The 27,386-nt window shown below is 46.6% G+C and overlaps 1 long non-coding RNA gene across 2 annotated transcripts in view; it reads right to left on the minus strand.

The window, feature by feature from the left end:
* Positions 1–620: 620 nt before the first annotated feature.
* LOC121982886 overlaps positions 621–27,386 on the minus strand; it is a 68,708-nt gene continuing 41,942 nt past the window's right edge. For both annotated transcript variants that reach the window (XR_006112312.1, XR_006112311.1), the window contains one exon: positions 621–867. This is a non-coding gene — a long non-coding RNA (uncharacterized LOC121982886). The remainder of the gene's footprint in view (positions 868–27,386) is intronic.

The raw sequence follows: 27,386 nt of genomic DNA on the forward strand, positions 1-27,386 counted from the left end.
ATGGGATAAAATTAAGAATGAAGTCAAGGATTTCTTACCAAGAATTATTCGTAAGACAATTACCTCAACCTTTATTAGCTGACTGAAGAGAGTTCTTCTGTTGAAGAATACACAAAGGAGTTTGTCATTATATGCTGGAACCATTGATTCCTCAGTGGTCTAGTGTGCTTGAGTTTTGAAATTTGCATAAAAGGCTTAAGTTAGATATTGTTTAAAAAAAAGATTGATTGCTGTTGTTATCTTGTTGATCCACATTGTAAAACTTGAGGATTTTGTTGTAAGCCACTCGAGCTATCCTTGAATTTTTTTAATTATTAATTTAGATATCCAATTTTTAAATCGACTCCTCTCGTAAAGATACCAATCCGACTCTCATAAAAGTTTCCCACCATCTAGAAGAGACCGCTCAACCTTTAGCATATAACCAAAGAGAAGAAAGAGGATTTATAAAAGATCCACTTGAAGGATCATAGATTGGACTAGGAACACAGAGGATGTCTAGCAATGTTAAATTGTCTGTAATAATGTGTTGTGCTACTACTTATTTTATTTATATTTTTTCAATACTATCATTGTTATGTGACCTTCTGGCATTACAATAAAAATTTATCAAAGTGATCTATGAAATAAATACAACATATATTATAAAATGGGTTTGAAAAGTTTGCACAATGGAAATATGAAATATCATTTTTGTTTTTAGCACATTGAAAATACGGCAATTGACCAAATGGTGCACTTATACTTGTAGAATTCTCATAAAGGGCATCCCACTTTCAGAATTCCCAAAGAGGAAATAAAGATGTGCAGAATAGTAGGGGAACACCAGAGGACTCAGATTTGCAGTTAGGATAGGCATCTGCATAACTGAAAAAAAGATTTTGGAGATTATATATATATTCACAAAAATCGTGCACAATTCAGAATCTTGGTTAGATTTTAAATCTTGACTTTGCCAAAATGGAAAACAAGCTTAAGCTTTTTACCCTTTTTAAAGTTCCAAATTCATAAATAAAAGACTGCATCTAGTACTTGTATTCATGTAGAGATCCTTGATCACCTTGGCGTTTGCCTACATTTAATAGTCTCATGCATACTGAACAATCAACACCATGTAGCTAATGCAAAATTATAGGGAGGCCGTAATACAATAACATAATTCTTGCAGCGATCAAAGTCACAGCAATTAAAGCCTCAAAAGATAACTAAGATGAGCCAGCTAGTACATGAAGTAGCCAATAATTATTTAAGAATTTAGCTATATGCGCACTAAAGCACACTATGAGACATCCAGCAGTATGCGACTCTGCTACCACTGTAAATAATGGAGCATTATCAAATTTAGCACATGCAATATAATAGGATGAGCAATAGCCATATGGTGCATCAAAATATTAAGAACCTACCACAGTAAATAATGGAGCATTATCAAATTTAGCACATGCAGTATAATAGGATGAGCAATAGCCATATGGTGCATCCAAATATTAAGAACTATAATTATCGACTACCAGCGACAAAGCATTCAGTTATTGAACATATGAAATATTAGCAATAGCCTTGGAAATTATCGAACATATGAGAGATGATGTTATGAAATATTACAGAGGTAACTACTGTAATATAGCATTCAGTTATTTTCTTATGGTCTTGAATTAAGCACACAAGGAATAAGAGAAAATCAACGATTTTGATTTAAATTTGACTTGGTATTTGTAGTGTTTAATTCGTTAGTAGTTTAATACATATCTTTTAATTTGGTAAATTTTATTGTGAGATTTCTCTCGTGTGTGTGTGCTTCTTTGCTTGGTGCGAAGAAAATTTATCCCCTTTGCTTCATCAATTTTATCTCAATTTTCTATGTCATTTTAGGTTTGATATCATACTGTATCACAAGGATGCCCTAGGAATCCAATGGGATAAATATTATGGAGTGTAGTATGTATCCAACAGATCAATGAGAGAGGAGCAAACAATGTATGGTGATAGATCTTTACCTAAACGTAGCCTGAATAAGAAGGAAACCTAAAATTTTAAGTTCAATAATAAGTTGAAATCAACTTTTGTCAGGTGATACGGTGCATGTTCGTGGGGTCAGTAAGGTGAGGTGGTTAGAAGTCAAGACCACAGGATGGTCAAAGGTCAAGCCTCCCTGGAGGTCAGAAGTCAAGCTTACGTGGAGGTCAAAAGTCAGGCTTATGTGGAGGTTAGAAGTCTAGCCTCTGTGGCTGGTCAAAACTCAAGTTTACAGGACCAGGGTTCAAGTCTCAGCTGGTGGGGCGGTCCAAGGATGGGAGTTTAAGTCGGACACGGGCCAGCCCTGATAGCGGTCAAGGACAGGGCCCACAGGCCAGGTACAATTGAGGATGGAGCCCATAAGCCAAGGGTAAAGGAAATAAGGTTCTGGGCGTAGAATAAACAGACCGGGCATGCAGGTCAGGACGTACAAGACATGGATAGCAGTAAACCGTAAACAGGTCTGGACACAGACCGGGCGTGCAGGTCGGAACATACAAGCCGTGGATAGCAATAAACAATAAACAGGTCTGGACACAGACTGGGTATGCAGGTCGGGACGTACAAGCCGTGGATAGCAATAAACAGTAAACAGGGCTGGACACAGACCGGGAGTGCAGGTCGGGACGTACAAGCCATGGATAGCAGTAAACAGGTATGGACACAGACCGGGTGTATAGGTCGGGACGTACAACTCAAGGATAATAGTAAACGGAAGCAGGTCGGGAAACAGACATAACGTGCAAGTCGGGATGTACAAGCCAAGGATAATAGTAAATGGAAGCAGGTCGGGAAACATACCTGGCGTTCAGATTAGGACATACTAGCCAAAGATAACGGTAAATAGAAGCAGGTCGGGAAACAGACCTGACGTGCAGGTCGGGACGTACAGGCCAAGGATAGCAGTAAACGGAAGCAGGTCAGGAAACAGACCCGGTGTTCAGATCAGGACATACGAGCCAAGGATAACAGTAAATAGAAGTAGGTCGGGAAACAGACCTGACGTGCAGGTCGGGACGTACAAGCCATGAGTAGCAGTGGATCGAAGCAGGTCATGACGCAGACCTAGCGCTTAGGCACTACACGACAAACAAGCCAAGGAATCGTAATCGCTTGTCAGAGAATGTCAGAGAACAATCAATGTGTCAGGGAATATTCTAACAGTTGGGGCTCGCTACGCCTTTGGTTTTGCCGACAACCTATTAAGAAGAGCCACGTGTCAGTCACCGCCAGACAAAGCCTCACAGCCGACATTCCCTGACACTCGCCAGGTCCCAGAGACATCCGTTGCAGTATAAAAAGGGATGCTTTATCCCTTATGCAGGTACGCTCACTCGTCATTTCTCACTAGTCTTTACTTTTCGTCTTTTCTCTATGATTTCTGGGAAAAAAGTACCTGACTTGAGCGTCGGAGGGCCTGACCCGTGGACTTTTTCCCTGGTTTCTGGTCTCTAACGACTTGTGGGCTCATCTGAGTGTGCGCAGAGCAACAACGTCATCGTCCAGGTCATCCTCCTTCGTCAGCCACCCGTGCGAACCTTAAGAAGTTATATCAACCGAGCCCTTAAGAAGTTATATCAACCGCTTTAATCAAGTGGCCCAGGATGTCCCCACCGCCACTTCAGAGATTCTAATGTGCGCATTCTCTCACGGATTAGGGGAAGGCGAATTCTTCAGAGACCTCATCAAAAATCCCGCTCGGAATTTTGATGAAATGGTGGAAAAAGCTGCTTGCTACATCAAAGTGGAAGAAGCACAAGCGGCTCGGAGGAAAGCCGAAAGACCACCTCCCTCTACCAACAAGCTAGAAAGAAGAGTGCCTTAACCACCTCCTCAACCTTTGTCGCGCGCTCGGGAAGCCAGACCTGCCTTCCATCTCGGACCGGAGATCCGACCAGCTCCCCGAGTTACAGTCGTGCATGCTCCCCGATCAGGGCCATGGAACAATTGGTATTGCACTTACCATCATTCTTGAACTCATTATACTAATCATTGCTTCCAGTTTACTCGGGACTCCAAGCAGGCTGCAGAGTTAGGCTTACCGTCGCCCGAGCTAGCCCCTCAAGTAATCAAGATGATGGAAGAACAAGCAGCCGCAGCCGGACCGACTAGGCAATCCCGCCCCGACTTAGCTGGACCCAATACACATCAACTCGATCGAGGGAAAGAGCCAGAAGGATCATAGGAGGCTGAGAATAGAGGCAATGCCGCCGTCAGAGAGATTGGCATGATATCTGGGGGGCCAACTGATGGTGATTGGGGGAGAGCGTGCAAGTCCCATGTGCGTTGCTTAGAAGTGCATACTGTTGGATGCAGTCAACAGCAGGCTGCTGGCCCTGTTATCAGCTTAGGGCCTGTAGACCTGGATGGTCTAGAGCTACCTTATGATAATGCTCTTATCATCAAAGCCATCATTGCCAATAGCCGAGTGGCTCGGGTTTTTGTTGATACTGGGAGCTCGGTCAATATTATATTCAGGACTGCATTCGAGGAGATGCAGATTGATGCTACTGAACTCCAGCCTATAGCCACATCTCTATATGGATTTACAAGCAATAAGGTGAAGCCAATGGGTCAGATTAAGCTGGCCATATCTTTGGGCACCGAGCCGTTGGTGCGCACAAGGAGGAGCACTTTTATAGTGGTGGACTCCCCTTCTTCTTATAATGTCATTTTGGGAAGACTCGCCCTGCATGAATTTAGGGCTGCTGTTTCAACCTTCCATCAGAAAATCAAATTTTCCGTTGGTGAGCAGGTCGGTGAAGTTAAAGGAGAGCAAAGGGTCTCTCGCCGATGTTATATTGATATAGTCCGGGTGGAGGCTCATAAAAATCAAAGGATGCAGGATGGGGGTGTTTATGCTATTCAAGAAGAGCCTTTGCCTATGGCTGAAGAACCCATCCCTTAGGAGGAGGTGCAACTATACGCTGAGCATCCTGAGAGTGTGACCCGCTTGGCAAGCGACCTTTCTTCTCCCCTTAAGGAAGAGTTAGTTCAATGCTTAATTCGTAACCGGGATGTCTTTGCCTGGTCTATAGAAGAGTTGTCTGGGGTTAGGTTGGAAGTAGCCGAGCATAAGTTATATTTATTACCAGACTTTCGGCCTGTCAAACAAAAGAAAAGAAACTTCTCGGATGACCAGAACAAAATAATCAGAGCCGAGGTGGACCAACTCAGGAAGGCAGGCTATGTTCGAGAAGTACAGTTCCCATCCTGGCTTTCCAATGTGGTTTTGGTAAAGAAGCCCAACAATAAATGGAGGGTATGTATAGACTTCCGAGACCTCAATCGAGCTAGTCCAAAGGACTGCTATCCTCTGCCCCGGATTGATCAGATGGTGGATTCCACGGCCGGCTGCGAGAGGATCTGCATGCTGGATACGTACCAAGGGTATCATCAGATGCCTTTAGCGGTGGAGGACTAAGAAAAGGTTAGCTTCATTACGGCTGACGGTACTTTCTGTTATACTGTCATGCCCTTTGGTCTCAGGAACGCCAGAGCCACATACCAAAGGATGATGGACAAAATCTTCCGGGAGCAGATCAGGCGCAATGTGGAGGTTTATGTGGATGATATACTCATCAAGTCCCCGTTAGCCGTGAACTTGATCAAGGATGTAGAAGAAACATGCAGGACTCTCCGGCAATATGGGCTGAAGCTGAACCCCTTGAAGTGCCTGTTCGGAGCTAAAGGAGGAAAATTCTTGGGCTATTTGGTGATTGAGTGGGGGATAGAAGCTAATCCAGAAAAAGTTCGGGCATTACGGGATATGTAGCCTCCTCAAAATTTGAAGGAAACTCAGAAGCTGGTCGGCAGAATAACAGCCTTGTCAAGATTCATTTCCAGGTCGGCAGACCGAGCCACTCCTTTCTTCAAAGTGCTCAGGAAGGCCTTCAAATTCTAGTGGGATGAAGATTGTACCCGAGCTTTTGAGGAGCTAAAGAAGTACTTGAAGACTTTGCCATCTTTATTTAAGCCAGTTATTGGGGAACCCTTATGGGTCTACTTATCTGCCACCCCCGAGGCCGTAGGGGCTGTGCTTGTTAAGGAACACAACAATATACAATGGCTAGTATATTTCTTCAGTCATCTATTAAAAGGAGCCGAGGTTCGATACACGACCCTCGAGAAGTTGGTTTATGGATTGGTCCTTATGGCTCGGCGGTTAATGTTGGTGCAATATCCCTTAGGTCAAGGTTGACCTGGGTAACCAAGCTGAGTCTTGGTTTGGGTTTAGATGTTTGACAATAAGATATTGATTGAAAAAGAGTCAAGTAGGTCAAGGTTGACCGGATACTTGACCGGGAAGTCCTAACTGGGATGTTAGGCAAAATGAAAGACCTAGTGAGTGAAGCTAGGCAGTATGAAAGTCCTGGTGAGTGAAGCCAGGCAGAAGGAAGTCCTGGTGAGTGAAGCTAGGCAAAGGAAGACCTAGTGAGACTAGGCAATGAAGGCCTAGTTAGGAATTAGGGAGTGAAAGTCCTAGCAGAGCTAGGTAGTGAAAACCTAGTTAGGAACTAGGCAGTGAAAGTTCTAGTGGAGCTAGGCAAGGAAAAATCCAAGTAGGTCAAAGGTTGACTGGACACTTAGTGATCGAAAGTCTAATAGGAAGTTGGTATAAGATAAAAAGTTCAAGTGGGTCAAAGGTTGATTGGACACTTATTGTAAAAATCCTAACATGTCAAGGTTTACTAGATGCTAGGCAACAGAAAGTCCCAACGAATCACAGATGACTTGAGAGAGTTGGGCAAAGGAACTCTAAACTCGAGTTCAAAGCTTAGGATTAGGTAATCGATTATCCCAAGGGAAATCAATTGGGCCAATAGACTAAAATGCTTTTCGGGAAGCACAGTAAGGCTGGGAATCGATTGGTCGATCAAATTGATCGATTGGCGTGGATCGATCCAAGCGCTTTTCCAGAGCACAGAGGCACTCTGGATCGATCCGTGGATCGATCCAAAGCCTCCCCGATCGATTGGGAATATTCGAATCGATCGGGATCCGACCGTTGGCGTCGTTTATAGCTGCAGGCGTGTGATGGCTGCGGCATCGCTTCTCCGATTCACTCCAGATTTCTCGCCAGCTCCTCCACAGCACTCACAAAGCTCAGATCGCCAGTTCTTGAAGGATCTTGGAAGCTCTCCGAGTCAAGAGGCGGATCAAAGGCAAGAAGAGAAGCTAGGGTTAGGGTTTTCTGCATTCATTGTAAGCTTTGTGCTTGTATTTTGTTTCCCTTTCCTTCTTCTTGTACCGAGAGTCTTGTAGGGCTTCTCTGCCCTCGGTAGTTACCGAAAAGGAGTGTTTTCATAGTGGAGGGTGCGTGTGTGGTGTGGATCCTTGGACTAGTCATCTCCTTTGGAGGTGGATACCAAGTAAACCAACCGTGTTAGCGTTGTGTGAGTTGTTTCTGTATTTTCCGCTGCATATTCTTGAAGCAACAAGCAATGCCGAGCAACGGGCACGCGAAGAGCTATTCACCCCCCCCCCCCTCTAGCTACTTTTGGTCCTAACAACTGGTATCAGAGCCAGACCGCTCTTCACCGGAATCATTGCCGGAAGGGTCAAGTATAACAAGAAAAGCTAGAGGGTGAAGAAGTTGGAGCAAATTCTTCAAGTTCAAGACTTTATCAAGATCAACTTTAAGATGCAATTCCAAGATGGACTTGGATTTGACACAAGGGTGGCTCCACCATACACTTCTACGAGTTTCGATTCTTGGAAATCAAGAATCGAAAATTTTCTTATGATGGAGATAGAGCAATGGTTTGCTCTAATGGAAGGCTTCAAGGCTCCAAGAAATTCAAAGGGTAAAGTTCTCAAGAGGAGCAAGTGGAGCCAAGAGCAAGTCCAAAGGTGCGAGGTCAATGACAAAGTGACCAAGCTCTTGGTCAATTTATTGCCAAGCACCATCCTTTGCAAAATTGGAGAATTTGAAGATGCAAAGGAACTATGGAGCAAATTGGCCAAGCTTCATGAAGAGATCCCCTCCACTGTACAAGATCATGAAGAATCCAGAGAGGGTGACTCTTTAGAGCAAGACCAAGAGGAGGACTCCGAGGTTGAGAGATGCTCAACCTCCGAAGAAGAGGAAATCCAAGAAGCTTCATCCTCAAGGGAGTGCAACGAAGGGAACAAGGAGGGAGCATACTCCTTGTTTCATGTTCAAGATGATGAAGCCTCCACCTCTAGGATTGAGGGGGAGCAATCCTTGGTGACGCCGGATCAAGAAGAAGGAGAAGCTTCTACATCCGGGTCAAGTGAAGAAGAAGAAGATGGTGCCACCTCCGAAATTCAAGAAATAGCAAATGGAGGAGCAAGTGCCATCCCTACACAAGAAGGTATAAATGTTTCAATTAAAAATAAAAATCATATAATATGTTTTGAGTGTAGGAAAAGTGGGCACTACAAGAGCAAGTGTCCCAACTTGGCCAAGAAGAAGGGTCAAGTGATGCAAAAGGGCAAGGAGAAGCCCGAGGAGACCATTCCCGGAACAAAGAAGAGCAAGGAGCATATCATATACTTCTCTTGCAATCAAAAGGGGCATTACCGGAGTCAATGCCTCAAGGGGAAGAAGATGGTCAAGGCTCAAGGAGGCACTAGTCAAGGGGGAGCCTCCAAGGTAAAAAGGAAGGTAACTTTCATTGAGCCTATTCCCTTGCAAAATGGTAAAAAGCATGCTAGGTCAAATTTTTATCATTTTAATGCGATTTACCATAAGAATAGGAAGCATGAGGGCTTTAAGGAAAAGCATGTGGCCCTACATGCCAAAACTACTATCCCTAAGGCTAGGAATGTAGGTAAAAACCTAGGCGATAACTCTAAGGATTTAAGATACAAGCCTAGAAACAAAAATGCTCATGGAACAAATACTAAGGACTTAGTGAGAGAAAATCAAGTCTTGAGGTCAAGATTTGATAAAATGGAGAAGACCCTAAAAATGATGGAAAATATCCTATTAGGGCAAAATGAGCATAACCTAGGTTTAGGGGTACAAAAGCCATCCAATGGCCATAGAGGTTTGGGATACAAACCAAAGGCTAAGAAGGATGTGCCCTCTTACCATAGAGTTCCATATAGTTATGGAACAAACCCTAGGTCTAGTGGTCAAGCCAAAAATACTAGGGAAGTCATCCTTAAGAGTATTTTTACAACAAATGTGACTAAGACTTCTAAGAAGTCTAAGAAAGTCACAAACAAGGTCACAAGGGAGGTTATCCCTAGAGTTGACCTAGAAAATGTGACCAAGGCTTCTAAGAAGCCCAACAAGGTCACTAGGAAGGTATCTAGGGAAGTTATCCCTAGTGAGTACCTAGAGCATCCAAGGAGCACCAATAGGTGTTGGGTTCCTAGGAGCATCTTCTCTACCCCATAAATGGGTTAGAGAGTGTCAACTCCTATTAGAAGGGTAGTTAACCCAACTTTGAGGAAATTGACACTCAAGGAGCATTTTCAAGGTTTTTGTTAACCTTTGAAAATGAAATGGAATTATTAATTACTCCTTGAAAGAGTAAAATGTGCCTAATGGTGGAAGAATTGATTTTAATCTTAAATGGCACAAATTTGGAAAACCTTGAGAAATACCAAGTTGGGATATTGGTATTCTCTTGGAAATTTAAGGCAATCCGGGCCTTGATTTATGTGCTACTCTTGTGGAAAAATGGAATATGCCAACATTTGAGGACATATTTATTTTCAATTGGCATACATTAATCAAGGAAATTAGAAATGCCAATTTAGGTTTTGGCATTCTCTTGAAGCACTTTAGGGCAATCTAGGTTTAAGTTGTAAGTTTAGCTAAGACTTTAAGGATACTTAGATAGTTAATCTAGGTATATTTTATTAATGCTAAATTTTGTCATGATTGTTTGCCTATCACATGCCATGACATCATGTCTATTTTTGCATTCATGTTTTACTATGAAAAACTCAAAAATACCATGTCATGACATTCATACATCATGTAGTTATAGGAATCTTTCTTTTGAAAGTTATTTTATTTTGATGTATGCCATAACATTATCATGCATTAGTTTAATTCCTTGTAATTAAGGACAAATGGCATTTAACAACACTTATTAACAAGTGACATCATAGGTGGATGTCTAATATCTCTAAAATGCCTAGATAGATATGCATGATCCCTAGATTAGGGCAAAACCAAAATCTACATCTCACAAAGACTATAAGGTGACTTGTATGTGTTTTAGTGCACATTAGATACAAGTGAGATGTTAGGATGATGAACAAAACTCAAGATGTTGATTTAGTGCATTCCTTTGAGTTTTAAATTCATCAAAACACATAGTTATGTGTTTTTCCCATCATTGGGAAAGCTAATGTACAAGTCATGTGCATTATGCCCAAGGAACATGATGGGATATTGGTTTTGAAAATGTTTTCAAAATGATTTTGGAAAACCTTGGTGAAGGCTATCTTTTGATAGTAATCACCATTGAATAGTTAGACACAAATTTGAAGAAAACACTAAAGTTTTTGCAAGTTTTCAAGTTTGTGTCAATCTTTGAAAATATGAAGTATTTTCATAGAAAACTATTTTTCCTTGATAGTAAACGCCCTAAATAATGTCTACACGAAATTTCATAATTTTCGGATTTTTGTAGAATTTTCTAGGGGTTTCTGAAGTTGACTGAAATGAAATTTCAGCAACTATCAGAGCTCCGATCGATCCATGGATCGATTGGAGTTCCTGAATCGATCCATGGATCGATTCAAACGGCAATTCCCGCGAGCAGAAGCTCGCTGGATCGTTCAGCCGATCGTCGAATCGATTAGTGGATCGATTCAGAAAGGTTCAATCGATTGGAACCCAACTCTAATCGATCCAAGTTGCTGATTTTGGCTGGGAAGGTTTGATTTCAGCATCTTTGAACCTCTTTGAGTCTAGGTAACCATTCCAAACCCCTAAAAATACATTTGTATCCATAAAAAGGGTGTTTTCATGCGAAAACAAGGATGGATTGGTTAACGAAGACTAAGTAGAAGTTTAAGTGGAGGTTGTTTCAAATTTTGAATATTTGAACCTCAAAACTTCAAAATTTGGGTTTCCTAATGTTTTAGGGATTCCAAGTCATTGTTGGTGCAATGACAGAAGTTACCACCATGTCTTTAGGGGGAGGGACTCTTTAAAGACATGAAAATTATTTTTCATGAACCTTGGGAGGTGGTTAACCTTCTGTTGTGAACTTGCTCAAAGTTGAGCATTTAAACTTGAAATGGGGAGAAATGGGGAGTGGATATCCTCATTATTTCAAGTGGAAACTCAAGTGGTTGAAAATGCTCAAGGTTGGGTATTTGTCTACATTGAGGGAGAAGTTAAGGATAAATGAAGGGTATGGGACCTTCATTATCGTGTTGATCACAACGAGTGATGTTGTGAACAACGAGCAACTCGGGGAGAGTCTTCAACAAATGGATTTGTTGAAGTGTGCCCAGAATTGGAGCATAGGTTGATGTGTGTCCAATGATGGGTTGATGTGTGCCAATAGGGGGAGAATGTATGGTTAAGCTTAGTCCTTCATTACCTATGGGAAGGTCATAGGGGGAGAATGAAAGGACTCATGAAAGGGAGTAAGTTAGGCTTTCATTACCTAGAGGGAGTTTGCCCTCTTAGGGGGAGAATGAAGAGCTTAATTTATACTTTCATTACCTAGTGGCATGAAGAAGGAGGCTATGGGATTAGCCTAACTTACATATGGGATTGTAAGTGTTATTGTGGTATTGTCAAACATCAAAAAGGGGGAGATTGTTGGTGCAATATCCCTCAGGTCAAGGTTGACCTGGGTAACCAAGCTGAGTCTTGGTTTGGGTTTAGATGTTTGACAATAAGATATTGATTGAAGAAGAGTCAAGTAGGTCAAGGTTGACTGGATACTTGACCGGGAAGTCCTAACTGGGATGTTAGGCAAAATGAAAGACCTAGTGAGTGAAGCTAGGAAGTATGAAAGTCCTGGTGAGTGAAGCCAGGCAGAAGGAAGTCCTGGTGAGTGAAGCCAGGCAGAAGGAAGTCCTGGTGAGTGAAGCCAGGCAGAAGGAAGTCCTAGTGAGTGAAGCTAGGCATATGGAAATCCTGGTGAGTGAAGCCAGGTGAAAGTCCTAGTGAGTGAAGCTAGGCAGATGGAAATCCTGGTGAGTGAAGCCAGGTGAAAGTCCTAGTGAGTGAAGCTAGGCAGATGGAAAATCCTGGTGAGTGAAGCCAGGTGAAAGTCCTAGTGAGTGAAGCTAGGCAGATGGAAAACCCTAGTGAGTGAAGCTAGGTGAAAGTCCTGGTGAGTGAAGCCAGGCAAGGGAAAATCCAGATGGATCAAGGATGATCGGACATCTGGTGCTGGGAAGTCCAAGTAGGTCAAAGGATTGACTGGATACTTGGCATGAGGAAATCCAGGTAGGTCAAAGGGATTGACCGGATACTTGGCATGAGAGAAAAGTCCAAGTGGGTCAAAGGATTGACCGGACACTTGGTAGGGAGTCCTAGCGGTCAAGGGAGTGACTAGATGCTAGGCATGACATACCAACAGTCAAGGTTGACCGGATGTTGGTTTGGGAGGTTTGGGACTTGGTTTTGGACAAAATCAAGTCTGGATCGTCGATGGATCGATTCCGGGCTGATCGATCGGATCGATCCGCACCTGTCAATGGTCGAGCCTCCGGATCGATCCGTGGATCGATTCAGAGGTCCCAATCGATCGCGATCGATTGGGGCCACGCCGGCCTGCGATAGCGCCGGATCGATCCGTGGATCGATCAGCGCTTTCCGAGCAGGCGCCTCGGATCGATCCGTGGATCGATCCAAAGCCTCCCCGATCGATTGGGAATATTCGAATCGATCGGGATCCGACCGTTGGCGTCGTTTATAGCTGCAGGCGTGTGATGGCTGCGGCATCGCTTCTCCGATTCACTCCAGATTTCTCGCCAGCTCCTCCACAGCACTCACAAAGCTCAGATCGCCAGTTCTTGAAGGATCTTGGAAGCTCTCCGAGTCAAGAGGCGGATCAAAGGCAAGAAGAGAAGCTAGGATTAGGGTTTTCTGCATTCATTGTAAGCTTTGTGCTTGTATTTTGTTTCCCTTTCCTTCTTCTTGTACCGAGAGTCTTGTAGGGCTTCTCTGCCCTCGGTAGTTACCGAAAAGGAGTGTTTTCATAGTGGAGGGTGCGTGTGTGGTGTGGATCCTTGGACTAGTCATCTCCTTTGGAGGTGGATACCAAGTAAACCAACCGTGTTAGCGTTGTGTGAGTTGTTTCTGTATTTTCCGCTGCATATTCTTGAAGCAACAAGCAACGCCGAGCAACGGGCACGCGAAGAGCTATTCACCCTCCCCTCTAGCTACTTTTGGTCCTAACAGTTAAGACCGTACTTCTTAGCACATCCCATCACAGTTTTGACCAACAGCACTATGGGGAGAGCTTTAACTAATGTAGAAGTAGCATGTCATCTTATCAAGTGGGCGACGGAGTTGGGGGAATACGATATACAGTATCAGCGGCGCACAGCCATTAAAGCACAGGCTTTAGCAGATTTCTTAACATAAATTCATCAAACCAACTCTGAAGAAACTTGGAAGGTCTATGTGGATGGATCGGCTAATCACCAAGGAAGTGGGGTTGGGATCTTATTAATATCTTCTCAAGGGGACACACTCCAATTGGCGGTTCGATTGAATTTCAGAGCCGCCAACAATGAGGCAAAATACGAGGCTTTGTTGGCAGGACTGCAAGCAGCCCGGCATGTAGGAGCAGCCCGGGTAATCATTTATTCAGATTCCCAGCTAGTAGCTCAACAAGTAGCTGGGAACTTTATGATAAATTGTGATAAATTACAAGTATACCAGGAAGCTTTTGAGAAGATGAAAGAGGAATTTGCAGAGGTCACAGTAACCAAAATCCCCAGGTCGGAAAATGAGAAGGCAGATGAGCTAACAAAGATGGCCAGTTCCTTAACCACTTGGGTGTTGGATCAGTCAACGACACAAACTTTCCTTATAGCTCAGATAGATCTGCAAAACAATAGAGAAGCAACTATTGATTGGCGAGCGCCCATGATCAACTATATTAGGTAGGGTATCTTACCAACCGACCCAGAAGAATCACGGCTGATTAGGAAGCAAGCCCATGTTTATGTCAAGATCGGGGATTAACTCTACAAGAGGTCCTTCTCTAGACCTTTACTCAAATGCTTGGGCATGGAGGAAGCCGACCAGGCCTTGCGACAAATACATCTTGGATGTTGTGGCAATCACGTAGGCGGTCAGACATTATCTCACAAGGTACTCCTGGCCGGGTATTTCTGGGCCATCTTGCAGAGGGATGCTCACAAGTTGGTAAATACCTGCCTGTCTTGCCAGAAACATCATAATTTAACACATCGACCTACGACTCTACTAAGAACGTCTATAGTCTCATATCCTTTTGATCAATGGGGCATGGATATTGTGGGGCCATTACCGATGGCGCTAGGTCAAAGACGTTTCTTACTGGTGGTGGTAGATTATTTCTCTAAATGGGTGGAAGCAGAGGCCTTGGCCAGAATCACAGAAGATGCCATCATCCAATTCCTATGGAGGAACATTCCTTGCAGATTTGGTATTCCTCACAAACTGGTGTCAGACAATGGAAGATAATTTCAAGGGCAGAAAATCTAGTCCTGGTGCAAAGGGTTTAGCATAACGCAGGCCTCCACATCAGTAGCATATCCACAAAGCAATGGTCAGACTGAGGTAGTCAACAGAGAAATAGTACGAGGTCTGAAGGTTAAGTTGGATCATGTGGGAGGCAACTGGGTGGAAGAACTGTCAAGCATCCTATGGGCTTATCGTACAACACCTCGAGAAAGTACAGGTCTGACACCATTTCATCTTGTTTATGGCAATGAAGTAGTCGTACCCATAGAAATTGGAGTGCCATCAGTAAGGAGAACATTATATGATGAAGGAAACACATTGCAGCAGTTGGCTGAGTTGGATCTCATTAGCGAAACCCATGACAGAACGGCGGCTAGGCTAGAGGCTTATCAACAAAGAATGAGGCAGAATATAATTGAAGAGTGATTCCTCGATTCTTTGGAGAAGAAAATCTGGTCTAGAAACAAATCAAGCCCGTGGGGGACATGGCCAAATTAGCACCCCAGTGGGATGGACCTTACAAAGTCATCAAAAAATTATTGTTCGGGGCTTATTACTTACAAGATGAATGGGGCAAGAAGCTAGACCGACCATAGAGCGCTAATTACTTGCGACCTTATAGAGTCTAAAGGAGCATGCAAAGAAGAGTAAGCCGGGTTGTAAACCAAGCTGTCACCTACCCGACAAACCAGGATAGCAGACCGGGGAAAAGCAGATCGAAAAGAACAGAGAGAGGATATGAAAGCAGAAATTGTATGTCTTAATACTTTTTGTGGCAAAACTAAGCAATTTTAGCAAAAGTAAGCCTTGGAATGCAAGCGCAAAAATAGCAAAGTAATTTACAAGAAATTGTTAAGTCATTATACACAAGTAGTCAAGGAGAATCATTTGAAAGGAGCAAAAATCTCATCCGGAATTTCCTTCAGTATCCGGTCGTGATCTAAAAATTTAGGAGGAGGAGCTGATTTTAAATAGTCTTGTTCATAAAGTTGTCGTAGGGCCCCGGCCGCATCATATATAACAGAGGTGGAGAAACGACCCAGCTTGTGTACAGAATTCCAGAGAACGAAGGTACAAAGCGCGACTCTGTTGACAGCGATCATTCTCTCCATCTTTGTAAATGGCTAGGGTTGTCGATGGCCCTTCTGCAGTAGCCCGAGCCTGAGCCAGTTCATTTTGGGCGGCTAGTAGTTCTACTGCTTGGGATGTCAATTGGGCCTCCTGGGATTTTAGCTTCTTGTCTTGCTCCTGCACTAAAGTCTCGGCGGCACGCAACTTTTGAGCCAATTGGTCCATAGATCGCTGATGCTCCAAAGCTTGTTGGTCCATGAGTTGCTGGTGCACAACCTCAACTTGGCTTTTTTCTTCCTTGAGGTCCTTAAGCTTTTGGTCAGATATCATCAAGGATACTTCCAGACTATTCTTCTTTTTGGTTAGAGCCTTTACTTCAGCTCTTAGGGTGTGACTGGCCTGCGGAGGGTTATTCAATTGAAGCTCTTGTTCAGTTACCTTGTCCTGCATCATCTTATTTTGACGATGAATAGCGTGGAAGGACTGATTTACTGTCAAAGACTCTGTACAAGCCTGGGACATAGGAGAAACATTTGATAAGGATGAGGAATATAATAGTTGCAGTAAACGATCGGGGAAGTTGACCTTGATATATAGCTCAGAAAATCTATCCATCTGGGCGAAGGGCAGCAAAAGTTCCATCTGATGCCTACTTTCTTCCCACACAGTGGTCAGGCGACCTTTCATAGTCAAGGTGCTGGTGGGAACATCACGCTAGGATTGTAGCCAACTTCAGAAGGAGCGGTGGTATGATAATGAAGAGGAACATGTGGCGGTGGTTGGGAAGGCCACGCAGCTGATCCGGAAGGTCTAGCAGCTGACCCAGAAGGAGCTGAAGGGGGCACGGGAGACGGCTCCGGCGGTGAGGTAACTGGGGAGGAACGAGGCAATGGACCGACCTCGGTGCTCTGAGGCTGCTGCAAGGTAGAAGGTTGAGCTGGCGGAGAAGGTGGAGCTGGCGGAGGCTCAACTAGAACTGTGGAAGGATCAGGAGAAGCAGCTGCTTGGCTTGGGATAGAAGTTGGGGCTGCAATGGGAGGCGAAGGAGGAGAGGCGGTTGCAACAAGGGGAGACAGAGAAGGGATAGCGGAAGGACCCGAACTGGGCACCGAAGGAGGGGCTCAGCGGCGAAGTCTTTGAGCTAACGGTTGGTCATCTGAGTCAGAATCATCGGAAGGTAGCCGAGCCCTACGTCGAGAAGGAGGGGCATCCTGATTCAAGCGGTCATTTATAGAGCGTGCTTGTCGAGCCGCCTGAGAAGCCTCTCTAAAAGCAGGGCTGGAGTAGGGAAGGTTGTCTGATCTTCGACCTAGGCCCAGACTAGGGATATAAGTAGCTCGGGGAGGATTGAACAATTGAAGAGGAGTCGGGGTAAGCGGCCGGGCTGTACGTGGGGCCCGGGGGCGAATAGGGGTAGCCGGCCGGGGTGAGCGGGCAGTCCGAGGACGAGTGGGACGAGCAAAGGAAGCAGGGCAGACAGCAGGAGAAGCTTGGCGAGGAGGTCGGGGTCGAGGATTTGCTGGGGAAGCCCCACCGACCGAGGTCGAAGACGAGTAGGGGAGGGATCTTCTTTGTAAAATAACTCGACCACGCCTCATGATTTCCATGTCACTCAAAGGAAGAGGCTGAACCTCTGAGGCATGGGTTAAGACTTCAGCTGCACCGGATAAAGTAGGAGGTCAGTTACAATAGGAAAAATGATATAATGCTTAGGAAATGGTAACAGAATTGACAGGGAAGCTTACCCAAGGAATGAGGCGTAGCTGGAGTGAGATAGCTCAGGCGGAAGTAGGCAAGCAACTCCTCGGACAATAAGCGGGTTAAATTTAATTGCCAGACCGCTAAGCGAGAGGAAGCCTCTATATTGGAGGTATCGAGATGAAAATCCTCCAGTGGCGGGCTAGGGGGAAGTGAAGATTGCCATCGCATGGGCCACTCCACCTCCGGGGAAAATCGGATAAAGAAGAATTTGTTCCTCCAGCTCGGTTCAGAAGGCGACAGGGGCGAGAAAAAAGCAGTCCGAAGACGAGGTTGGAAGCGGAAGGTGCCTTCTTCCTGTTGCCGGAGGGTGAAAAAGCAATGGAACAAGTGGGCGGACCAAGACAACTCGCAAACGTCGCAGAGTACCACGAAGCCGCAGAGGATCCTTAATAGCATTCGACGTCAGTTGTCCAAGAGGAATCTTGAAATGGTGGCACACATCCGAAAAGAAGGGGTGCAGAGGAAGACGAAGGCCGGCTACAAATTGCTCCTTAAAGAAAGTGTATTATTCATGGGGAGGAGCAAAGAATTGGTGTATCCCGGTGGGGATGATCACATGGGCATTATCCCCGACTCCATAGGTGTAGCGCAGGTCATCCCGATCTAGTTCATCGAAAGTGGATGAACCAGGGTAGTACACTGCCGCCAAAGAAGGAAGAAAAGAGGGGGATGCCATGAGAGAGGAGACAGAAGGAAAAGAGATCGAGCGGGAAGCTATCAACGTAAAAGCAGAGATTTGGGAATGATATTTGATTCTAGCGGAAGGAAGAAGAAGACGTGTAAAGTCTGGAGGCAAAGCTAGAGAAGATTATTTATAGCCGCTAAGCAGAGGGACAATTTTGTCAGGCATCATCCACCGGTGCACAATAATTGGCGGGAACAAAGAGAACCGACGGATCTTCTTTGAAAATAACGCCCAAGGGTATATTTGGAAAGGTACCGGTGCGAAGTACGAGGAGATGGATCTCGGGAAAAGACAACAGGTGTCTTATGGAAAAGTGCCCTCGCTTTCCCGGTCTGGGCTTAACCCTCAATTTCCCGGTCTGGGCTTAGCCTGACCTGAATTACGAGGAAAAAATCAAACCAGGGGGTATGGCTGAGCCATGGCGGTCAGTAGAAAAAGGCAAGCTAAGCAAGTCGGGATATCAGCACAGACCAAAGTGCTCTGTTAAGATAAGTGGAGCGGTCAGTAGAAAAAGGCAAGGAAAACAAGTCAGGGTAAAAAAAAGAAAAGGAATTCCTGACTGGGATCAAATAAGACTTAAACTAGAAGGCCGAATTACACATTCGTCGAGCCATGGGTCGTTTCGGTTAGGAGTCAGGAAATATACGAGGCAACTGACAAGAGGGTGAACATACTATAGGACGGTAGGATGGTTAAAATACTATATGAGAAAATCGAAAGCCAGCGGTCATGATGTATCATAAGAAGGTCAAGCATGCCAAAGAAAAGACAAATTTAAAATTATAAGCAAATAGTTTGAACGAGAGTTGGACAACTACATTTTTTACATTAAAAGTGCAGTACATAGGGTCATCTCAAGGATTATCGTCAGTAGGGTCAACAGGAGGCTCAGGGGGGCAAGGCGTCGCGTAAGCAGGAGGCTCAAGGAGAAGGAATAAGTCATCATCATCTCTGAAAGAAGGGAGTGACCCGTCCGGGAGCTCATTCATTAGGAGGTGAAATCTTCTGAGGGAGCAGCGCGAAGCAGATCCTGCTCAAACATTTGTCGAGCTCTGCCGGCCGCACCGCAGCATAGCAGGAGATTCATTAGACCGTCGATTTTCCTTAAAAAGAAGGGGGAGGTGGCATAAGCTCACCTATATGCCTGTAGACGACCCACTTCTCCCACCTGGTAATCTGCCAACTCTGCCCGGACCTTCTCCGTATCAGCTCTGACCTTCTCCACATCAGCTCGGCCCAAAGTCAAATCTTGTTAACCCTGGGAAATATTCTCTTGAGCTTTCAAAAGGTCGACCTGCATTGATTTAAGGGTCGCTTGGCTGGCCTCCCACTGGCTGTGAAGGGCCTTCTCTCGGTCTGAACTGGAGGCCAGTTGGCCCTGGACATCAGTTAAAGTCTTCTAAAGGGCCTCCCGGGTTTCCTCCAGACTCGTCAACCGAGCGTCCTTTGCATCCAGCTCCACCACCAGAGAGCGACGCCACTCCGCTTCAGAAGCCAATTTGGACTCGCTTGTCTGCAGAGCCACTTCCAAAGTCTTTAATTTGTCAAAAGTCGCATGAGAAATGTTGCGGGTAGACTCTGCAGACTCCCCAATCAATCAAAGATAATGTGTTAAGTCCCCAGGGGTTGGGTTGAGGGGATCGCGGGGAGTTAGCGAAAACTCTAACTCCTCAAGATGAGCCTTTAACACTTCATTCTCCCTCTACAAGTAGGAGGCGTACTGAATGGCTCTCAGATTGGCAGAGCTGGCCTGCGTTAGATATAGGAAGAAGGATTACAAGAGATTCCAGCAGAGGAGCCTTGATACAAGAAAACTTACGGAAACTATCTGGCGAGCAGCTTGATCCAGCCCCTCCATCGGAGGATTCTTCCAAAACTTCCAATTGCCAGATCGCCAGAACGCTGCTAAATTACCCTCTAGTTCAACCAGAGCAATAGGGGGAGGAGCCTCTCCTGTAGTTTCTTCGGCAGCGCCGGACTCTGTGGAAGAGGGCAGGCGCCAAGAGTCAGTAAAGGCATACTTCTTATGAATTTTCCCCCTAGATCGAGAAGTAGAGGCTGGAGTAGTTGACGGAAGGGAAGCAAATTGAGTTGCAGAACTCCCGGACCGGTCCATTAAAGGAAGGGGTAGCTGCCCGGGAGAGGAGGCCAGAGTAGGAAAAGAGGCCTGATTGGGAGCTATAGCCCGACCGGGGGTCGGGGCTGATATTTGAGGCGACATAATGGGAACCTCTGATCCCAAGGTCGTCTCCCGATCAAGGGTAGCGGTCTTGGCCTCCAAAGAGTGAGAGGCGGTTGATGGGTGATGGCCAGAAGGAAGCGGCGGTGACGCCGGAGTTGCTGGAGTAACCCTCTTCCTCTTGCGTTGGAGCCGTAGGCGCTAGGCGGGCTGAGCAGATATGGCTCACTCTTCCTTGACTTGCTCCACAGTGGCTAGGTCTTCTACAGGAGCCACGTCCAGGGGAAGAACTGAGGAAGCTTCCTCCTGAGCTGGCGCCAGTGGAGCAAGTTGTGGGGCGGGCAAAACCGTCTGTGAGGCAGTAGGGGCAGACCGGGAAGAGGCCGCTAAGCCTTGCTTAAGTTCCGTAGTGATAGTTTTCAGAATGGCGAAAGATTGGCGTTTTATATCTGAGGAATACGCTCAGAGCAGGGCAACCTCTGCAAAGGCAAAGGGAGATACCTCAGTTACCGAAGAATAGCAAAGAGGAAAACAGGTTCTTACCGAATGAAGCCCCTATATCCGCTTGAACTGGGCTGAGCCCGAACAAATACAAAAAGCCTTCCAGTAGTAATATGGACAAGCGAACGCTCACTCCTTGAAGTATTTCGGAAGCGGCGTCGCAGGAAGGCTGATAGTAATGTATAGGAAGGTTGGAGGGAATATCTGGGCGCCAAGGGGTCAGTTCGACCAAGGGTGTGGATGTAGTTAATCTAATAAAGAAAAAGCGTGACTTCCACCCCTTGTTAGAAGAGGGCATGTCAGAAAAGAACTTAAAGCCAGGCCTAGCCTGTACCATAAATACTCTTGGTTCTGAGCGTTTGAAAGAGTAAAAATGATGGAAGAGCTGAACAGTTAGAGGAATTTAGTATACGCGACATAGGATGACTGTGCCACATACCACTCTAAAAAAGTTGGGAGCAAATTGAAAGGGGCAAATGCCAAAGTAGCGGATCAGGGAAGAGATAAAGGGAGGTATAGGAAATCGAAGGCCTCCTAAAAGCTGGTCTCTAAAAATGGTCATGAAGCCTTCAGGAGGGTTCGCGGGGTGTTCATGGGGTGTAGGAACTCTAAGTTCATAGGCATCACTAAGTCGCAGATCAGACCGAATCACAGCTGGGTCATGATCATCTATGTCAGAAATGAAGCAAGAGTACCAAAGGGTGGCCTTACCGTCAGCCATTATCGGGGTGAGAGAGGTTGGAGAAGAGGTTAGTCGAGAAGAAGAAGAGCACCAGACGTAAAGAGGCTAGAAAGAGAAGGGCCGATGCGCTGGAGATGGTGGAGCAACAAGAAGACGAAGTCAGTCGAAGGGCTCAAGGCAATGACGGCGGACTGCCTTTAGAGCTTATAAAGATGGTTTTCCTAAGGAATATCGAAAAAGATGCGTCGAGTATATTTTTGGGTAAAGTGCCCGAAGCCGTCCGATCAAAGAACGACAGGCTTTTCTGGGGGGTCGTGTACAAAAAGGAGTGAAGTTGACGGCGTCATACGGCGTAAGCAATAAAGGCGTGGGACAGGTGTCAAGCACCTATGAAGCGTATTAATGATGGACGTGATAAGAAAATCATGAGATATAGCGGGTGTACGGAAACGCTTACCACGCGATTTTCTCGGGAAGTGGCAAAGAAAAATGGCGGGAAGAAATTCGAATGTGACAAAGCTGAAGCAATCTCTTCGAGTAATGCCTAGTCGAAGAATAACCCCCCAGGTCGGCAATATCTGTCATGGTCGGGAAATCACCTTCCAAGTCGGCTGTCGCAGACTCTCGCCCCAGTGCGAGTTATAAGTGAGCAAGGCTATCACGCCCAACGACCTTCCAGGTCGGCTGTCCTAGACTCTCACCCCAGTGCGAGTTATAAGTGAGCAAGGCTCTCACTCCCAACGACTTTCCAAGTCGGTTGTCCAAGACTCTCGCCCCAGTGCGAGTTATAAGTGAGCAAGGCTCTCACGCCCAATGACCTTCCAGGTCGGCTGTCCCAGACTCTCGCCCCAGTGAGAGTTATAAGTGAGCAAGGCTCTTACGCCCAACGACCTTCCAGGTCGGCTGTCCCAGACTCTCGCCCCAGTGCGAATTATAAGTAAGCAAGGCTCTCACGCCCAACGACCTTCCAGGTCAGCTGTCCCAGACTCTCGCCCCAGTGTGAGTTATAATCTCACACCCAACGACCTTCCAGGTCAGCTGTCCCAGACTCTCACCCCAGTGCGAGTTATAAGTGATCAAGGTTCTCATGCTCAACGACCTTCCTAGTTGGCTATCCCAAACTCTCGCCCCAGTGCGAGTTATAAGTGAGCAAGGCTCTCACACCCAACGACCATTCAGGTCGGCTGCCCTGGACTCAAGCCCCAGTGCGAGTTATAAGTGATCAAGGCTCTCACGCCCAACGATCTTCCAGGTCGGCTGTCACAGACTTGCGCCCCAGTGCGAGTTATAAGTGAGCAAGGCTCTCACGCCCAACGACCTTCCAGGTCGGTTGTCCCAGACTCTCACCCCAGTGCGAGTTATAAGTGAGCAAGGCTCTCACGCCCAACGACCGTCTAGGTCGGGTCCCAAACTCTCGCCCCAGTGCGAATTATAAGTGAGCAAGGCTCTCACACCCAACGATCGTCCAGGTCGGTTCCCAGACTCTCGCCCCAGTGCGAGTTATAAGTGAGCAAGGCTCTCACGCCCTACGACCTTCCAGGTCGACTGTCCCAGACTCTCGCCCCAGCGCGAGTTATAAGTGAGCAAGGGTCTCACGCCCAACGACCTTCCAGGTCGGCTGTCCCAGACTCTCACCCCAGTGCGAGTTATAAGTGAGCAAGGCTCTCACGCCCAACGACCTTCCAGGTCGGCTGTCCCAGACTCTCGCCCTAGTGCGAGTTATAAGTGAGCAAAGCTCTCACGCCCAACGACCTTCCAGGTCGGCTGTCCTAGACTCTCGTCGTAGTGCGAGTTATAAGTGAGCAAGGCTCTTACACCCAACGACCTTCTAGGTCGGCTGTCTCAGACTCTCATCCAGGTCGAGTTATAAGTGAGCAAGGCTCTCACGCCCAACAACCTTCTAGGTCGGCTGTCCTAGACTCTCGCCCTAGTGCGAGTTATAAGTGAGCAAGGCTCTCACGACTAACGACCTTCCAGGTTGGCTTTCCCAGACTCTCGCCCTAGTACGAGTTATAAGTGAGCAAGGCTCTCACACCCAACGACCTTCCAGGTCGGCTGTCCCAGACTCTCTCCCAGTGCGAGTTATAAGTGAGCAAGGCTCTCACGCCCAATGACCTTCCAGGTCGGCTGTCTCGGACTCTCGCCCCAGTGCGAGTTATAAGTGAGCAAGGCTCTCATGCCCAACGACCTTCCTGGTCGGTTGTCCCAGACTCTCGCCCTAGTGCGAGTTATAAGTGAGCAAGGCTCTCACGCCCAACGACCTTCCAAGTCGGGTGCCAGACACTCGCCCCAGTGCGAGTTATAAGTGAGCAAGGCTCTCACGTCCAACGACCTTCCAGGTCGGCTGTACCAGACTCTCGCCCCAGTGCGAGTTATAAGTGAGCAAGACTCTCACACCTAACGACCTTCCAGGTCGGCTGTCCCAGACTCTCAACCCTATGCTAGTTATAAGTGAGTAAGGCTTTCATACCCAATGACCTTCTAGACCGGCTATCCTAGACTCTCACCCCAGTGCGAGTTATAAGTGAGCAAGACTCTCACGCCCAACAATCTACCAGGTCGGCTGTCCTAGACTCGCCCCAGTGCGAGTGATAATTGAACAAGTCTCTCATGCCCAACGACCTTCTAGGTCGGCTGTCCAAGACTCTCGCCCCAGTGCGAGTTATAAGTGAGCAAGGCTCTCACGCCCAACAACCTTCCAGGTCGGCTGTCCCAGACTCTCGCCCCAATGCGAGTTATAAGTGGGCATGCTCTCACGACCAACGACCTTCTCGGTCGGTGCAATGATTTTCTCGGTCAATACTCCTTATGTTCGCCAACGTGGAATGCAGCAAGCCAAGTTATCGTGTCGGACTGGTCAGTAAGCCATATTTCAAGGGTTCTTGCTAAATATGAAATTTCGCAGGTGCATCATCAAGCGTCTCGTTCTCTTTGGCCAGGGGTTCATATGTTACGAGGTAAAAGGAAGATGGGGTAAGCGAGATATCTTTATTATTTTGCTATTTTTGCTAGCTAGAAATACTAGAGACACGCAGGTGTTCTATAAAAGCATGATGACACCCGGTCAATAGAGTGTGGGGCTACACCATGAGTGGAACACAGGAAACAGGTTTTATTCCGTTAAATCAGAGGTACATTTTTTAAATCAGAGGTACATTTTTCAGAGGTTCACATGACTACCAAAACCAGAGGCTTGATCCTTCCTGGTCAGATGAGCCTGAACTTTAGTCAAATATTCCTTAATAAGATCGATGGCGCGTTTCAGTTACCTGATAGTCTCGTCTTTGATCCGTCCTTCCTCTTTCAGGAGAGTCACCTCATCTTCATGCTTCATCTTCAAATAAATAATATAGTGCACCTGGCTCTGGAAGTCCGATTGAGCCTTCAGCTTAAGAGCAACCTCAGCCCGGGTTTTGGATTTGGCGGCTAGCCAGAGATTTTCCATTTCATGAGTAAGGGACGCTTGGAGATCTCTGCTTGCGGTCATCTCCAACAGGATTTCTTCTTTCTGAGACAGTAATTCCGTTAGGGCTGCAATCTGTTAAGTGAGGCTTCCTCTTTCTGAGCTGATAACTCCAAAAGATGGGAAGTTTACCGAAGTAAAGAAGCGAGTTCACTGGGTTCTGTCGGGGGTTCCATGAAGGCAAGACACTGTGTTAGCAAGCGGATAATTTGAGGCAAGAGAAGCTCGAAACTTTTATAAGGAAGGAGAAGCTGAAGGGATTTTCTTGAAACTGAAGTCGATGCTTGGGGAACCGTGTGACATTTATGAGAAGAGAGTGCACTCGGAAGTTGAGGAAGCAGCTTACTCGTAGAAGGAACCCATTCATCTCCCAGGATAGGGGGAAACTTGGCAGAGTACAGATGAAAGACAGGTCTGAGGAGGACGCGGAAGCCAGGTCAGGTAACACAAAGACGAGTCTAGTCAATCGGGCTAGAGCCTCCTTCGACTAGACTTGAGGGGGAGGCTTGTGATACGGTGCATGTTCGTGGGGTTAGTAAGGTGAGGTGGTTAGGAGTCAAGACCACAGGATGGTCAAAAGTCAAGCCTCCCTAGAGGTCAGAAGTCAAGCTTACATGGAGGTCAGAAATCAAGCTTACGTGGAGGTCAGAAGTCGGGCTTATGTGGGGGTAAGAAGTCTAGCCTCCGTGGCTGGTCAAAAGTCAAGTTTACAGGACCAAGATTGAAGTCTCAGCTGGTGGGGTGGTCCAAGGATGGGAGTTTAAGTCGGACACGGGCCAACCCTGATAGCGGTCAAGGACAGGGCCCACAGGTCAGGTACAATTGAGGAAGGAGCCCATAAGCCAAGGTTAAAGGAAAGAAGGTTCTGGGTGTAGAATAAACAAACCGGGCGTGCTGGTCGGGACACACAGAGGTCAGTCGAAAAGAAGAAGAGCATCAGACGTAAAGAGACTAGAAAGAGAAATGCCGATGCACTGGACAAGGCAGAGCAACAAGAAGACGAAGGCAGTCGAAGTGCTCAAGGCAACGACGGTGGACTGCCTTTAGATCTTATAAAGAGGGTTTTCCTAGGGAATATCGAAAAAGATGCGTCGAGTATATTTTTGGGTAAAGCGCCCGAAGCCGTCCAATCATAGAACGACAAGCTTTTCTTGGGGGTAGTGTATAAAAAGGAGTAAAGTCGACGGCATCATACGGTGTAAGCAATAAAGGCGTGGGACAGGTGTCGAGCCCCTATGAAGCGTATTAATGAAGGACGTGATAAGAAAATCATGAGATATAGTGGGTGTACGAAAACGCTTACCATGCGATTTTCTCGAGAAGTGGCAAAGAAAAATGGCGGGAAGAAATTCGAATGTGACAAAACTGAAGCAATCTCTTCGGGTAATGCCTGGTCGTTGAATAACCCCCCAGGTCGGCAATATCTATCATGGTCGGGAAATCACCTTCCAGGTCGGATGTCCCAGAGTCTCGCCCCAGTGCGAGTTATAAGTGAGCAAGGCTATCACGCCCAACGACCTTCCAAGTCGGCTGTCCCAGACTCTCGCCCCAGTGCGAGGCTGTCCCAAACTCTCGCCCCAGTGCGAGTTATAAGTGAGCAAATCTCTTACGCCCAACGACCTTCCAGGTCGGCTGTCCCAGACTCTCGCCCTAGTGCGAGTTATAAGTGAGCAAGGCTCTCACGCCCAATGACCTTCCAGGTCGGCTGTCCCAGACTCTCTCCCCAGTGCGAGTTATAATATCACACCCAACGACCTTCCAGGTCGGCTGTCCCAGAATCTCGCCCAAGTGCGAGTTATTAGTGAGCAAGGCTCTCACGCCCAACGACCTTCCAGGTCGGCTGTCCCAGACTCTCGCCCCAGTGCGAGTTATAAGTGAGCAAGGCTCTCACGCCCAACGACCTTCCAGGTCGGCTGTCCCAGACTCTCGCCCCAATGCGAGTTATAAGTGAGCAAGGCTCTCACGCCCAACGACCTTCCAGGTCGACTATCCCAGACTCTCGCCCCAGTGCGAGTTGTAAGAGAGCAAGGCTCTCACGGCCAATGACCTTCCTGGTTGGTTGTCCCAGACTCTCGACTCAGTGCGAGTTATAAGTGAGCAAGGCTCTCACACCCAACGAACTTCCAGGTTGGTTGTCCCGGACTCTCGCCCCAGTGCGAGTTATAAGTGAGCAAGGCTCTCACGCCCAACGACCTTCAAGGTTGGCTGTCCCAGACTCTCGCCTTAGCGCGAGTTATAAGTGAGCAAGGCTCGCACGCCCAACGACCTTCCAGGTCGGCTGTCCCAGACTCTCGTCCTAGTGCGAGTTATAAGTGAGCAAGGCTCTCACGCCCAATGACCTTCCAGGTCAGCTGTCCCAGACTCTCGCCTCAGTGCGAGTTATAAGTGAGCAAG

This window comes from Zingiber officinale, chromosome 5A, assembly GCF_018446385.1.
Source record: "Zingiber officinale cultivar Zhangliang chromosome 5A, Zo_v1.1, whole genome shotgun sequence".
In the NCBI taxonomy this organism is placed as follows: domain Eukaryota; kingdom Viridiplantae; phylum Streptophyta; class Magnoliopsida; order Zingiberales; family Zingiberaceae; genus Zingiber; species Zingiber officinale.